Genomic DNA, 14,225 nt, shown 5'->3' on the forward strand with positions numbered 1-14,225 from the left:
GAGGAAGTGCTAGATTCTGGCAGTGAATTTTCTGTCAGAGACGAATCATCTGATGATGAAGCCACTGAGTGCAGATTAAGTGCCTGTTGTAGAGGATGACACTGATGTGCCAATCGTGCAGCAGCCTGAAGCTGAAAGACTTCCCATAGGAATACCTGACCTCTGGGTTGCCCCAAACATAGAGCAGCCAGAGTTGCCTGTCTTTACTGGTCTCCCGTGGTGTAGAGTGAATATGGAAAACCTTTTGCCTATCAATTTCTTTCAGTTATTTATGGAAGATGTATTTTTGGAAGAGATTGTTGAGCAGACTAATTTGTAAGCTGAGCAGTACTTGAGGGACAACAGTGCTAGACTTAGGCCACACTCTAGAGCTACCCAGTGGATTCCCACAAATCTGGAAGAGTTGAAAAAGTTCTCGGGTTTAGCTTTTTTGATGGGGCTGATAAGGAAGCCGTCCCTGTCTTCGTGTTGGTTTACTAGTCTCCTGATGGCAACAGCTATATTTCCTGCAACCATGAGTCGAAATCAATATATGCTTATTTGGATGCTGCATTTTGTGGATAATGCTTTAGCCCTGCCACGAAATCACCCTAATTCTGACCGTCTTTTTAAGGCCTGTCCTTGATCATTTTGTAGATTGGTTTTCAGCGGTCTATGTTCCAGGGAAAGAAATAGCTGTGGACGAGTCTTTGGTCCTGTTCAAGGGCAGTTTGGTTTTTAGGCAGTACATTCCTAGCAAGAGGGCACAGTATGGAATTAAGATGTACATACTGTCTGAAAATAGTACAGGACATGTTTATAATTTCTGGGTCTACACTGGTAGGGATTCAAGTATTAACCCACCGGGTTGTCCGCCCTCTTTTGGAGCTAGTGAGAAAATTATGTGGGAGCTTGGTAGTCTACTGCTTAACAAAGGTCACCATTTCTACCTAGATAATTTCTACACTGGAGTGCAATTGTTCAGGGAATTGTTCAGAGTGGAACTGTTGCTTTGTGCACAATCTGCTCTAACCGAAAAGGCTATCCAAGGGAGCTTGTCTGTAAAAAACTTGAGAGGGGACATTGCAGTGCCTTGCGTAATAATAAGCTGCTAGCTCTGTAATTTGCAGACAGGAGGGATGTGTATATACTGACTACCATCCACGATGAGCATACTTCCTCTGTGACTGTTAGGAGTCAGGTTGCAGAAGTGCGCAAACCAGTGTGCATTTTAGATTATAATAAGCATGTGGGTGGTGTAGACAGAGTTGATCAGAGGTTGGAACCTTACAGTGCTGTTCGTAAGGCTTAAGTTTGATATAAAAAGTTGGCTGTACATATCTTACTTTAGCCACTTTTAATGCTTTTATTGTCTTCAAGGATTATTCCCCTGAGTCCAAGAGGACATTTTTAAATTTCAGGAATCAGTGATAGAGAGCCTTGTTGTGGTGGAACAGGCAAGAGTTCCGCAAAAGCAGGCAGTTTTGTAATAGATCAATTTGATGTATCCACATTGAGTTTTGGGGCATTTTCTGTTGGGGCACTTGGCCTACCCACACAAGTGAGGTACCATTTTTATCGGGAACGCTGGGTAAAATTAAGTTTGTGGCTTCCCTCAGATACCAGAATTTTCCATCACCGAAATGTGAGGAAAAAGCGTTTTTTTTTTAAGAGTTTGAGGTTTGCAAAGGATTCTGGGTAATAGAACCTGGTGAAAGCCCCCCAAGTCATCCCATCTTGGATTCTCCTGGGTGTCTATTTATGAAAAATTTCTGTGTTTGGTAGGTTTCCTTAAGTGCTGGTTGTGCTAGAGACCGAAATCCACAGCTAGGCACTTTGCAAAAAACATGTCCATTTTCTTTGGGAAAATGTGAAGTGTCCACATTGTGTTTTGGGGCATTTCCTGTCGCCGGCACCAGGCCTACCCACACAAGTGAGGCACCATTTTTATTGGGACATCTGGGGGAATACTGGGTGGAAGGAAGTTGGTGGCTCCCCACAGATTCCAAAACATTCCATCACCAAAATGTGAGGAAAAAGTGTTTGTTTGCCACATTTTGAGGTTTGCAAAGGATTCTGGCTAATAGAAACTGGTGAGAGCCCCACAAGTCACCCCATCCTAGGTTCCCCTAGGTGTCTAGTTTTAAAATATGCACAGGTTTGCTAGGTTTCCCTAGGTGCCGGCTGAGGTAGAGGCCAAAATCCTTATCCAGGCACTTTCGAAAAAACACATCAGATTTCAATGTAAAAATGTGATGTGTCCATGTTTTGTTTTGTTTTGTTTTGTGGCATTTCCTGTTGCGGGCACTAGGCCCATCCACAGAAGTGAGGTACCATTTTTATTGGGAGACTTGGGGGAACACAGAATAGAAGAACAAGTGTTAGTGCCCCTTGTCTTTCTCTACATTTTTTCCTCCTAAATGTAAGACAGTGTGTAAAAAAGAAGTCTATTTGATAAATGCCATGGAATTCACATGCTAGTATGTGGACCCCGGAATTCAGAGATGTGCAAATAACCACTGCTTCTCAACACTTTATCTTTTGCCCATTTTGGAAATACAAAGGTTTCCTTGATACCTATTTGTCACTCTTTATATTTCTCCAAATGAATTGTTGTATACCCAGTATTCAATGAAAACCCATTGCAAGCAGAGAGCTCATTTATTGACTTTGGATACATAGGTTTCTTCATGAACCTATAAGCCCTATATATCTATGGACCCGAAAGAGTCCAGCAGACGTAACAGTATATTGCTTTCAAAAATCTGCCATAGCTGTAAAAAGTGACAGAATAAAACGTGGACAGAAATGGCTGTTTTCTTCACCTCAATTTCAATATTTTTTTCTTTCAGCTGTTAGTTTCTGTTGGAAAACCTTGAAGGATCTACACAAATGACCCCTTGCTGAATTCAGAATTTGGTGTATGTCCCAGTAAAAGGCCAAAATTGTGTTGAAAAATGTTTTTCTGATTCAAGTCTGCCTTTTCCTGAAAGTTGGGACGATGGTGATTTTAGCACCTCAAACCGTTTGTTGATGCCTTTTTTCAGAGGAAAAAACCCATGCTTTCTTCTATAGCCCTTTTTTCCCATTTTTCTGAAAAAAATGAAATGTAACTGTATTTTGGCTAAATTCTTGGTCTCCTCCAGGGGAACCCACAATCTCGGGGTACCTCTAGAATCCCTAGGATATTGGAAAAAGAACTCAAATTTGGCGTCAATAGCTTGTGTGAACAAAATGTTATGAGGCCCTAAGCGCAAACTACCCCAAATAGCTAAAAGAAAAAAGGTTTGGCACAGGATGGGGAAAGGCCTTGCAGCGAAAGGGTTAATGTGCTTTATAATATTTGTTTCTTAATGTTTGTCTTAAATTGCTGAAGATGTGGATTATGTATACCAGTTATGAACTAGATAATGTTATAAAGCCATGTGTTTTGAAAGGTGTAACAGAGTCTAAGTCACAAAGGTTTACTGATAAGTTGAAAGATATGTATAGTGTATCTTTAAATTCACGAAGTCCTATGTAGCACACACAACAATCAGCTCACAATGTGCATTTCTCTGTGTACTTCAGCTGCTTCATGCTTTCTCTATGGAGTTGTATCTGGGAAAATGTATATATTTTTTATTTTAGTTCTGCATTTATCTTTAAGTAAAACATATGTTTCACTTTGGAAGGAACCCATTAGGAGATTTTGATTTACTTTCCTGTCCTGGAATTGAAGTTACCCAAGATTTTTTCGGAAGAAATTAACCTTACATTTTCTGCCTACGAATGTTTATGATAAAGTTTTGTAAATACCAACAGACCGATGTGTTTGCAGGTGTTTCAAGCATTTTGCCTGACCTTATCCCCTGTACCAGCTCATAAGCTTACCACTGAGGACAATCTGCCCAAGTTGGTGTTTGTTTGCAGTATTAAGTTCCATTTGTGGATGCAAATTTACATTGACCCTGATTTTATTAATTTGGATCATGTCATCTCTCTAGTTACATGTGAAACACTGGTCGTAAATTGCAGCTTAAGAACATAAATTGCACATCTGATATCTCCATATTATGGTTAATCTAATTGAACTATAAATGTGTCAAATTTACCAAACAATTATACTTTTTTTATCGATTTGTATGATTCTGGATTAATGGATGTCCTTAAATGGGTATTCTTTTTATCACGTTTCATCCCATATTCCACCAAATTTGTGTTATACATTGCGTTTTGATGGTATTATGTCAATATTATCTGGACACATTTATTTATCGATTATCTTTGTTGATTTCATCTTCTGCAGATTCATAGGTTTTGGTTCATTATCAAGTCATTCTACATATTGTCTGATGTGAATACTGTTGTGTAAATGAAGGTTTATTATAATGAGAATTTTTTTTAATGGTTGCACTTAATGTGAATTTTCACTTCTAGTTAAGTTGTGAACATTCATTTTTATACATACATATACATATCTTTTTGCAAAAAAACGAATAAAATATATTTTGTACAAAATACTTCAACATTTCTTTTATATCCTTGCTTTTTTCTCTTGCATTTTGAACATTCCTAGTCACTGTAATTACTTGCTCTAATCCTTCTCCCACAAATTTCTTCTGGTAAAGATTTGATGTCATACCTCACTCAGTATCATGTATGGCATTGATTGTAGTTATGTATCATGCAACCCCCAATGTCATCCAAGAGCTTGATTACTCAGTAATAGCATGGACATTATGCTGTACTGTGTAATGGTTGCCCCTAAAGGAAAGTCACCATCAACAACACTTTAATTTTCGGCTTGGCAGCAGAAACATGCATTTAAATACCTTGGTGTTAACGGAAAGACTTACATTTTCATTACTGCAACACTCACTCGTTATTATGTAAAAGGTGATAAGTAATATTGAAAAGTTGCTTTTGTAAAACAGTTATTGCCTGGTCTTGTGGAAAATGAACTTGTGAGTATAGGCACTTTCGATACGATTGATTTCATGAAACCTTTGGTACATTACCTAAGTATAGTGCAGAGCAGTGCACTAACGTTGTTGTGCTTCATAGCACAAGAGTGAGATAGTGGTGCAGAGTCATATTTACTAAATAGGGCCTTCTGCTTCTCTCTTCCGCTGCTGTGGTTCACAAAAACACTGCTTAGTGACATGCACCAGAGTGCAAAGGTGTGAGTACTGTCTAGAATAAGTTTTGTAAATGCAGAATACCCTTCCAGCACAATATCTTATGCCTAGACATTTTTTGACATTTCTTACATTGGAAGTGTGCTGTAGATGCATCACACAAGCAATGTGTCAAATGTTAGGAGAAATTAAAACATTTCTCCTATTTTGCGCCTGCCTCAAAGAGGTGTGCTATTTTGTATTGAAATGCGGGTCTGCCAATGTTTTCAGATCAGAGAAGGGTATGCCCAGACATGGGTTCCGTGCTCACTATGCAACCAGATTCAAGCTAGCCTGGCTGAAGAGGGGTGAAACCGGTCCCAGGATGCTTGTTTCTGGTCCAGGGAGGACCTGGCCTGGCAGTTCGGGCTAGACTGTTCCCATGGGGAACAGGGTCAAGACTGATTTGCATATGGCTGGTTCCAAACTGGAATGACATGGTGAGCAAAAAACCTGATGGATTAAACCCAGATCTGTGACTGGGGGTGAATGTATGATTTAGTCTACATTCCGTCCATCAACTGTTCTTTTTGCATTTTTCCCCCCAAGTGGGAAGGGTATACCCAGACATGGGTCCCGTGCTCACTACGTCACCAGATTCAAGCTAGCCTGGCTGAAGAGGGGGTTATACCCTGAAACCGGCCCCAGGATGCTTGTTTCTGGTTCAGGGAGTACCTGGCCTGGCAGTTCGGGCTGGACTGTTCCCATGGGGAACAGGGTCAAGACTGATTTGCATATGGCTGGGTCCAAACTAGAATAGCATGGTGAGCAAAATAACTGATGGATTAAACCCAGATCTGTGACTGAGGGTGAATGTATGATTTGGTCTACATTCCGTCCATCAACTGTTCTTTTTGCATTTGTCCCCCCATGTGGGAAGGTTATGCCCAGACTTGGGTCCTGTGCTCACTATGCCACCAGATTCAAGCTAGCCTGGCTGAAGAGGGGTGAAACCCCGAAACTGGTCCCAGGATGCTTATTTCTGGTCCAGGGAGGACCTGGTCTGGCAATTCAGAATGTACTGTTCCCATGGGGAACAGGGTCAAGACTGATTTGCATATGATTGGGTCCAAACTGGAATGGCATGGTGAGCAAACAAAATGATGGATTAAACCTAGATCTGTGACTGGGGGTGAATGCATGATTTGGTCTACATTCCGTCCATCAACTGTTCTGTTTGCACATGTTTTCAGATCTGGCTTTGCATCTGAATCCATTGGTATTTGTGCAGGACCACCTAGATCTGGCTTTGCATCAGAATCCATTGGTATTTGTGCAGGACCACCCAAGTACTGTACATGGATTGCCACCTTGATGCAATGTAACATAAACAAAGTTTTGTGCTGGAAAGTAAAATACCATATCAATAACGTGAGCCACTCTATGTCACACTGCATGACTTTGCAGCAATGCAAAAACTTTATAAATCTGCCCCTGGGATCTTTTGAACTTTTTTTCGACCGATGCAAGAATGAAAGCAATGCATGGATCTCACTATCACTTCAGGAAGGATAATGTTAGAAAATAAAGCCAATTGTTCAATAAATCTGAGTTTGAGTGCTGAAAGTGACTTTGTTCACACTGGTCCAATTCTGAAATTTTTGAAGCATGTTTCATTGCCCATCCTTTTTATCCACTGGATCACAGTTGTGCAAACACATGCAATTTCCTGATTCAGTGGTTTGATTTATTATTAGTAATTTAAAATAATGAGCCTGATGAATTGATGATTAATATATAAGGCATATTGTAGTACCATGCTTATCACAGGTGGCTATAGGCAAATGTATGATTACAACAGGAGTAAAATAACAAGCATGGCAGTGTTGGCCCTTGGCGAAATTCAGAAAAAAAGAGAGAGAAAGAAAGAAATATCACTATGGTATTTATTTCCCTACAACGTTTATATAAAATACTACTTGTTATTAAACTTAGCTATTCATGACCAAAGCCATCACCCAAAACCATACATACTCAACCAGACACTCCATGTCATCAAACAACAATATGAGAACAGTAATCTAAAAAATTACGGTTTTCAAATTCATCCCTGTACAGGTTTGGTTTTGCTTTTTTTAACTTGTTCTCATGGCAAAGGATGTACTATTTTTATGAGCAGCACAGTATAACTACTTTAATTGTACAAAACATTTAAACTAATTACAATTACACTTTTATTTCAGTGTTAGGTGATCAATTATTACATTTTTTCAGTTTGCAATAGTTCATCTCTTAACATTATTTGAAAAGTTTTAAATTGACGACACATGGTTGCATGCAGTGAATAAATCAATAGTCTTGTACAGCAATCTAGGCGAAATTAGAGTTAAAGCACTCTTCTACATGTGAATTGGTCTATTTAATGTCTGCGCTGCGTGATTTTTGATTATAGCCCATTTTACATAAGTCTGGACGTCTATGACATTCCAGTGGTGTCAATGGGGAATCACTATGTTATATACCTCATAAACATATGTGTTTAGCACAGTGAGTAGAATGTTGCGAGGTGTACTGAAATTGTGAGAGGTTTCTGACATTTGTATCCTTTGTGAATAAAGTTGTGTTCAGTTGGAGCTGCCTGTGGCTGATAGTGAATGGAACACTCTACTGTGCAATAATGGTTTTAAAAAATATACTTGATGTGGGCATTAGTATGTCTTCTCAAAGGGCAAAAAGGACTAACAAACTGGTATGATTTTATATTCAGTACAGAGATGGATTTGGTTTCAGTTCTGACTTGGTGCTAAAGAGGTGAAAAGGAAAAAAATGATCCATGTTCCACAATTTTTCTTATGTTTTTAATCTTACCACTTTTTTGTTGAGATTTGAACAGGCTGGGCTAGGAAACCATTTGCCAGGTGTGAAAAAGACTGCACTGCACAATGGCTATAGCATGAACAAGAGCGCTAGCTTCAGCGGAATGCGATTTTTGTGAATTAAGTCAGTGTTCGATTTATTAACCTCTCAAGTGCTTTGTTAATGATCAGGGATTTCTTAATATTTTTTATCAGTACTTTGGGATATCCTGAAACAGCCCTACAAGCTGTCACTGGAATTCTGCTCATTTGTTTAGCAGCAGCAGTCCTTGTTATGTGTCACAATGACAATCATGTCTTGATTACCTCAATTCATTATTTGACTCAACTACAAACTTGCTGCAATTCACATAGTCGTTTGCTCAATAGCCAAGTGCAATCTGTTGAAATTTAGGCCCTCGTTATGACATTGGTGGTAAATGCTGCTTATCGCCATGCTGATGTCTGCCAACATACCGCAGCAGTTGCGGATATCTGTTTTCCATATTATGACACACACACACCAACCTGACAGAATAGCGCCACATACACAAATCCACCAGCCCAAAGGTCAGTGTTAAGCTGTTGGCACCAACACCAATACCGTTATGCCAACAAAACAACACCCACCACATTATGACACATGAATCACTACGGCGGACATTCAATGGTGCTAAACCACTGGCGGTACACACCGCCACGCTCAGAACAGCCACCCAAATACAAACCCACACAACATTGGCCAATTAAAAAAACACACACCTGACACCCATACACACACCACACCCACAGCACTATAAAACACACACACACATTACCCACAACCCTTTATGAACAACAATTATTGCCACCAGGAGACTGAGAAGAAGAGCACAGAGACAACTAGACACACACACCACTTACACCCATAGACACCCTCACACACTCCACATCACACACTCCATCACATTACCCAACACACCCTCACCAACACACATCACATAACACCCATGGCACCACAAAGGCACCCCCGTTTCACAGAGGAGTCATGGTGGTGGAGATTGTCAGGGTAGAGCCACAGCTGTGTGGAGCACAGGTACAGCAGATCTCCATAGCCAGGAAGATGGAGCTACGGCAGAGAATCTTGGACAGGGTGAACGCCGTGGGACAGCACACAAGAACAAGGGATGACATCAGGAAGAGGTGGAAGATATGTCCCAAATCATCAATGCACCAGCTCGCCATACAGAGGACTGGCGGTGGACCCCCACCTCCTCCCCCACAGCTCACAGCATGGGAGGAGCAAGTACTGGCATTACTGCATCCTGAGGCACTCACTGGAGTACGCAGACGACTGGATACTGGTAAGTCAATATTTACTACCTATCACCCCCCTCCCCCCAAGCCTGCATGCCATCTCATACCCACACCCTCACTCCCATCACTCCACTCCAACCCACACACTGCACCTACACAACTCACTAACCCCAATGCCAACCCCTGCATGCCATACCAATGCAAGGACACCCCTCCCAGCCTTGCATGGACACCCATCACGAAAGCATGCACAACATAGGGGAACTAACAATCACACAATACATCACCATACACAAGCAAAAGCTAGCAGGGCAACACCAACCATAGAGGGGAAGCTATGGATGTACAAATGTCATACACTTGAAGCATAATACATCACTTACATCCCCACAGGTACCCCAGCCAATGTCAGTGGAGAGGAGGTGCCACCACTATCCAGACCCCCAACAGAAGAGTCCCCCAGTGATGATAGTAACTATTTACTTCTGGATCTGGTGGACCTATCAGGACCATCAGGGACCACTGGACAGCCGGTTACCCAAGTACAATCACAGACCACCACAGGGCCTCCCCCATCAGGATCCAACACCACAGCACACACCCAGGGTTCCCATACCTCTGTCTCCAGGACACGTCAATCAGCAGTGTGCCCACCTGTACAGGGACCTCAGGCCACACCTCTCCCCCAAGACAATCAGGGGCCTGGTGTCAGTGGCAGTGGGCACACCGTTCAGGGGACAGGGGCACAGGCCAACAGGGAAACTGGGAGGACTGATGTGCACCAGGGGGAGAACAGGACCAGGGAACCGACTCTCCAGGGAGCACTCTCTGAGATCCTGGGAGCCTACCAACATTCCCAGGACACAATAGGCCAGATCCTGAACAACGTGCAGGAGAACAGGCGGCTGCAAGCGGGACAGTACCAGGTGATCAGGGAGGACTTACAGGCCATTAACACCACCCTGGTCTCCATAGCAGGGGCCAAAACAATGAGGGATGCAACAGCACACCAGCGGGCCCCTACACTAGCCAGTCCATCGACCAGCCCTCCACTTTTGCTGCTGCTAATGGGCAGGAGGCCCCGCCACAGGACCAACTGGCCACCAGCACCCATCCCCCTGCAGAAGGTGAACCAAACCGCAAACGTTCCCTGCGACCCAGACAGAATCCAGAGGCACTTGCCAAGACCACCACCAGGAAATGAGACTCTCCTGATTGTCCCCCTTGTTCCCCACCCTGTCACTTTGTCCACTTTGAACTGTCATTGCTCCCCTTCCTATGGCCGCTTGGACACTGGACCTGTGCTACAAACTTACTGGAACAATACCCTAGACTTTCCTCCATCATCCCCCCATTCCATTGCACTTTCCCCTCAATTTCTTAGCATTATAATAAACACCCTTGGAAAAAACTTGACTACTAGTACTTCATGTATTGAAATTTTGTATTGATTGAAACAGCTACTTCCATTGCAAATGAACTGTACATGGTGAGAGCATAGAAAGAATGACCTGTAGCTGGCTGTAGTGATCACATCAGGACATTGTTGTCACATCACCATCTGTAAATGTAATCCATAGGTGACAGTAAGTAGAGGTAAAAAGTGGGTAATGCCATCATGCCACAGCAACACAGCATACACCAATATTCATAGAAATGTGAAGTTGCACTGTTTCACCTGTGTGTCATTGGAAGTACTGACGGAAAATGGTTGTTCTGTTGTCCACATCCTCATCCTCTGCCTCGTCATCCTCACTGTCATCAGGGTCCACTGCTGCAACAGGGGCATTTCCAGTCTCCTCCTCCTGCAGAAAAGGTACATGGCATCTGAGGGCCAGGTTGTGCAACATGTAACATGCCACTACTATCAGGCAGACCTTCTCGGGTGAGTAGCACAGGGATCCACCTGTCAGATGAAGGCACCTGAACCTGGCCTTCAGGAGGCCGAAGGTCCGTTCGATTATCCTTCTGGTTCGCCAATGTGCCTCATTATAACGTTCTTCAGCCCTTGCCCTGGCATTCCTCACAGGGGTCAGCAGCCACGATACGCTTGGGTAGCCAGAGTCAACTGCAGGTATTGAGGGAAAACATTTAGCCATACACTATCCTATTAGGTTAACATCAGAAGCATACACTAACATACACCGGGTGGGGACCAAGGCTCACCTATGAGACACACCCTGTGCCTCTGTAGAAAGCCCATCACATTTGGGATGATGCTATTCCTCAGGACAAAGGCATCATGCACTGCCCCAGGATATTAGCATTGAAGTGGGAGATGTACTGGTCTGTCAGGCACACCATCTGAACAGACATTGAGTGGAAATTCTTAGGATTCCTGTACACCTGTTCATTCTGGCGGGGGGGACAAACGCAATATGTGTCCCGTCAATCGCCCCAATAATATTGGGGATATGGCCCATTGCATAGAATCCGGCCTTCACAGTGGCCAAATCTTCCACCTGGGAGAAAGCTATGTAGCTGTACATGTGTTTTACCATGGTATACAAGCCTCTTGCCAGCATGATTGAGAACATTGGCTGTGGCATTCCTGCTGCCAAGCCCACTGTCACTTGGAAAGAACCAGATGCCAGGAAAGGGAGCATTGATAGAACTTGCACAAGAGGGGGATTCCAGTGGGATGACAGTTAGCTGATATCAGGTCAGGCTCCAATTGGGCACACAGCTCGGTGATTGTGGCCCTGTCCAGTTCATAGGTGAGTATAATGTGCCTGTCCTCCAGTGAGGCTAAGTCAACCAGGGGTCTGTACACTGGGGTATGTCTCCATCTCCTATTCATCCGCAGTGGTGGGTATCTAAGGGACACAAGAGTGAGTAGGGTGTCACAATTGGAACAACTATATCACAAAAGCAGTCTACATCGTGCATTTACGTATTGGGACAGTGTAAATTTCGAAGTATGTGCCTATTTATCCTGTGACGCAGCAATTATCGATAGACCTGTTCACCCCACCTAAAATGGCGACCACCTGTCCTGTGTAGAGGGTCAGGTGGAAGTGATGTAATTCCACCGACGTTGGGCGTCGTGGTGGAAGGCGGACTTGCACCGCCGTGCAATTTCTCATTGGATAATATGGGGCTCTATAGAGTACAATGGCAATGGGGATCTACACCGGCGATGACAGTGTACACCGCCGTGGACGTGACCACCATTTTCTAAATCATTCTTTACTTGTTTCCATTCCTTCAACAGGAGATTGAATTATCCTGTTTATCCTGTGACGCAGCAATTATCGATAGACCTGTTCACCCCACCTAAAATGGCGACCACCTGTCCTGTGTAGAGGGTCAGGTGGAAGTGATGTAATTCCACCAACGTTGGGCGTCGTGGTGGAAGGCGGACTTGCACTGCCGTGCAATTTCTCATTGGATAATATGGGGCTCTATAGAGTACAGTGGCCAATGGGGATCTACACCGGCGATGACAGTGTACACCGCCGTGGACGTGACCACCATTTTCTAAATCATTCTTCACTTGTTTCCATTCCTTCAACAGGAGAAGACCTAAACTGCATGTGCTGCTATGACCTGTGTCTGGAACCTACCATGGCCCGTGTGACCAGGAAAAGGGCCCCAGCCTTCACTTCGGAGGAGTTCGAGCAACTGGTGGATAGGGTCCTACCCCAATACGGACTACTGTATGGGCCTACAGACCAACAGGTGAGTACACTGTGAGCACGATGCATGTGGCATGGATGCATGGAGATGTGTGTGAAGGCATTGTGTAAGGCGGGATTATCTGTTGGTGGTGTACATGTTGTACACTGGTGCAATGTGTGTGCCAATGTTGATGGAAACAGGTATGGTGGGCCATTTGTGTGACAGGCTGGACTGTTAGTTCAATGGTGTTCTGTCTTTATTGCCTCTGCAGGTCAGCGCCCATCAAAAGAAGGGAATATGGTGTTCTCTCACCAAGGACGTGCGGACCCTGGGGGTCTATGGCAGGCAGAGCACCCACTGTTGGAAACGGTGGAGGGACCTGAGACGCTGGGCATGGAAGACCGTGAAGGCCCAGCTGGGGAGGGCCTCCCAACAAGGAAAAGGTACCCGGCAGACCCTGACCCCCCCGATGGCTCGCATACTGGCAGTGGCCTACCCAGAGCTGGATGGGTGCTTGAGGGAATCACAGCAGCCACAAGGGGGTGAGTACAGTGGGTATCATTACATATTTTGGCTGGTGGGGTGGTATCCGGGTGGTGGTTGTGTGTTAGTGGGTGCCCCTAAGGCCAGGCCAGACATTGCAGTGTGGGTCATCTGAAGGGTAATGGTTGCATGGCAAATACAGGTAACCTAGCTTGTCAGTAGTCACTTTCAGGCAGGGCATCGTGTGTCCCAGGTGTGCTGCAGTTGGCGGTGTGTGCTCCTCATCATGCCTTGGTGACTAGCCATATCACTGCAGGGGCACCAGAGACAGAGGGAGCTGCATCCCACAGCACCAAGGAGGCAGAGTCCACCGACGCCGAGGGAACCAGTGGGATGGAGGGTGAGGGGAGCACCACGGCGGAGACAGGAGGAGGCAACACAGACTCTGATTCCTCCTCTAATGGAAGCTCCCTGGTGGTGGCGGACACCTTTGTGACCACCCCAGCTGCAGGTACAGCCGCCACTCCCCATACCAGCACCGCCCTCCCAGCAGCCCCTCGGCGAGTTACCCGTGCCCGCTCACCCAGGAGGGTGGGCATCTCCTTCGCCCCAGGCACCTCAGGCGCTGCCCCAGTCAGCCCTGATGCCCTGAGTGAGGAGGCTACTGACCTCCTGAGATCCATCTCTGTATGGCAGTCAACCATTGTGAATTCCATCCAGGGGCTGGCATTCCAGATGCAGCAATGCAGTGCATTCCTGGAGGGCATTCACAGTGGATTGGCGGCCCAACAGAGATAGATTCAGGCTCTGGCCTTTCCTCTGATGGCAGTCATTGTCCCTGTCTCTACCGTCCCCTCTCCAACTACCACTTCCCAGTCTCATTCTCCTCAAC

The sequence above is a fragment of the Pleurodeles waltl genome, chromosome 7 (genome assembly GCF_031143425.1).
Source record: "Pleurodeles waltl isolate 20211129_DDA chromosome 7, aPleWal1.hap1.20221129, whole genome shotgun sequence".
NCBI lineage: Eukaryota > Metazoa > Chordata > Amphibia > Caudata > Salamandridae > Pleurodeles > Pleurodeles waltl.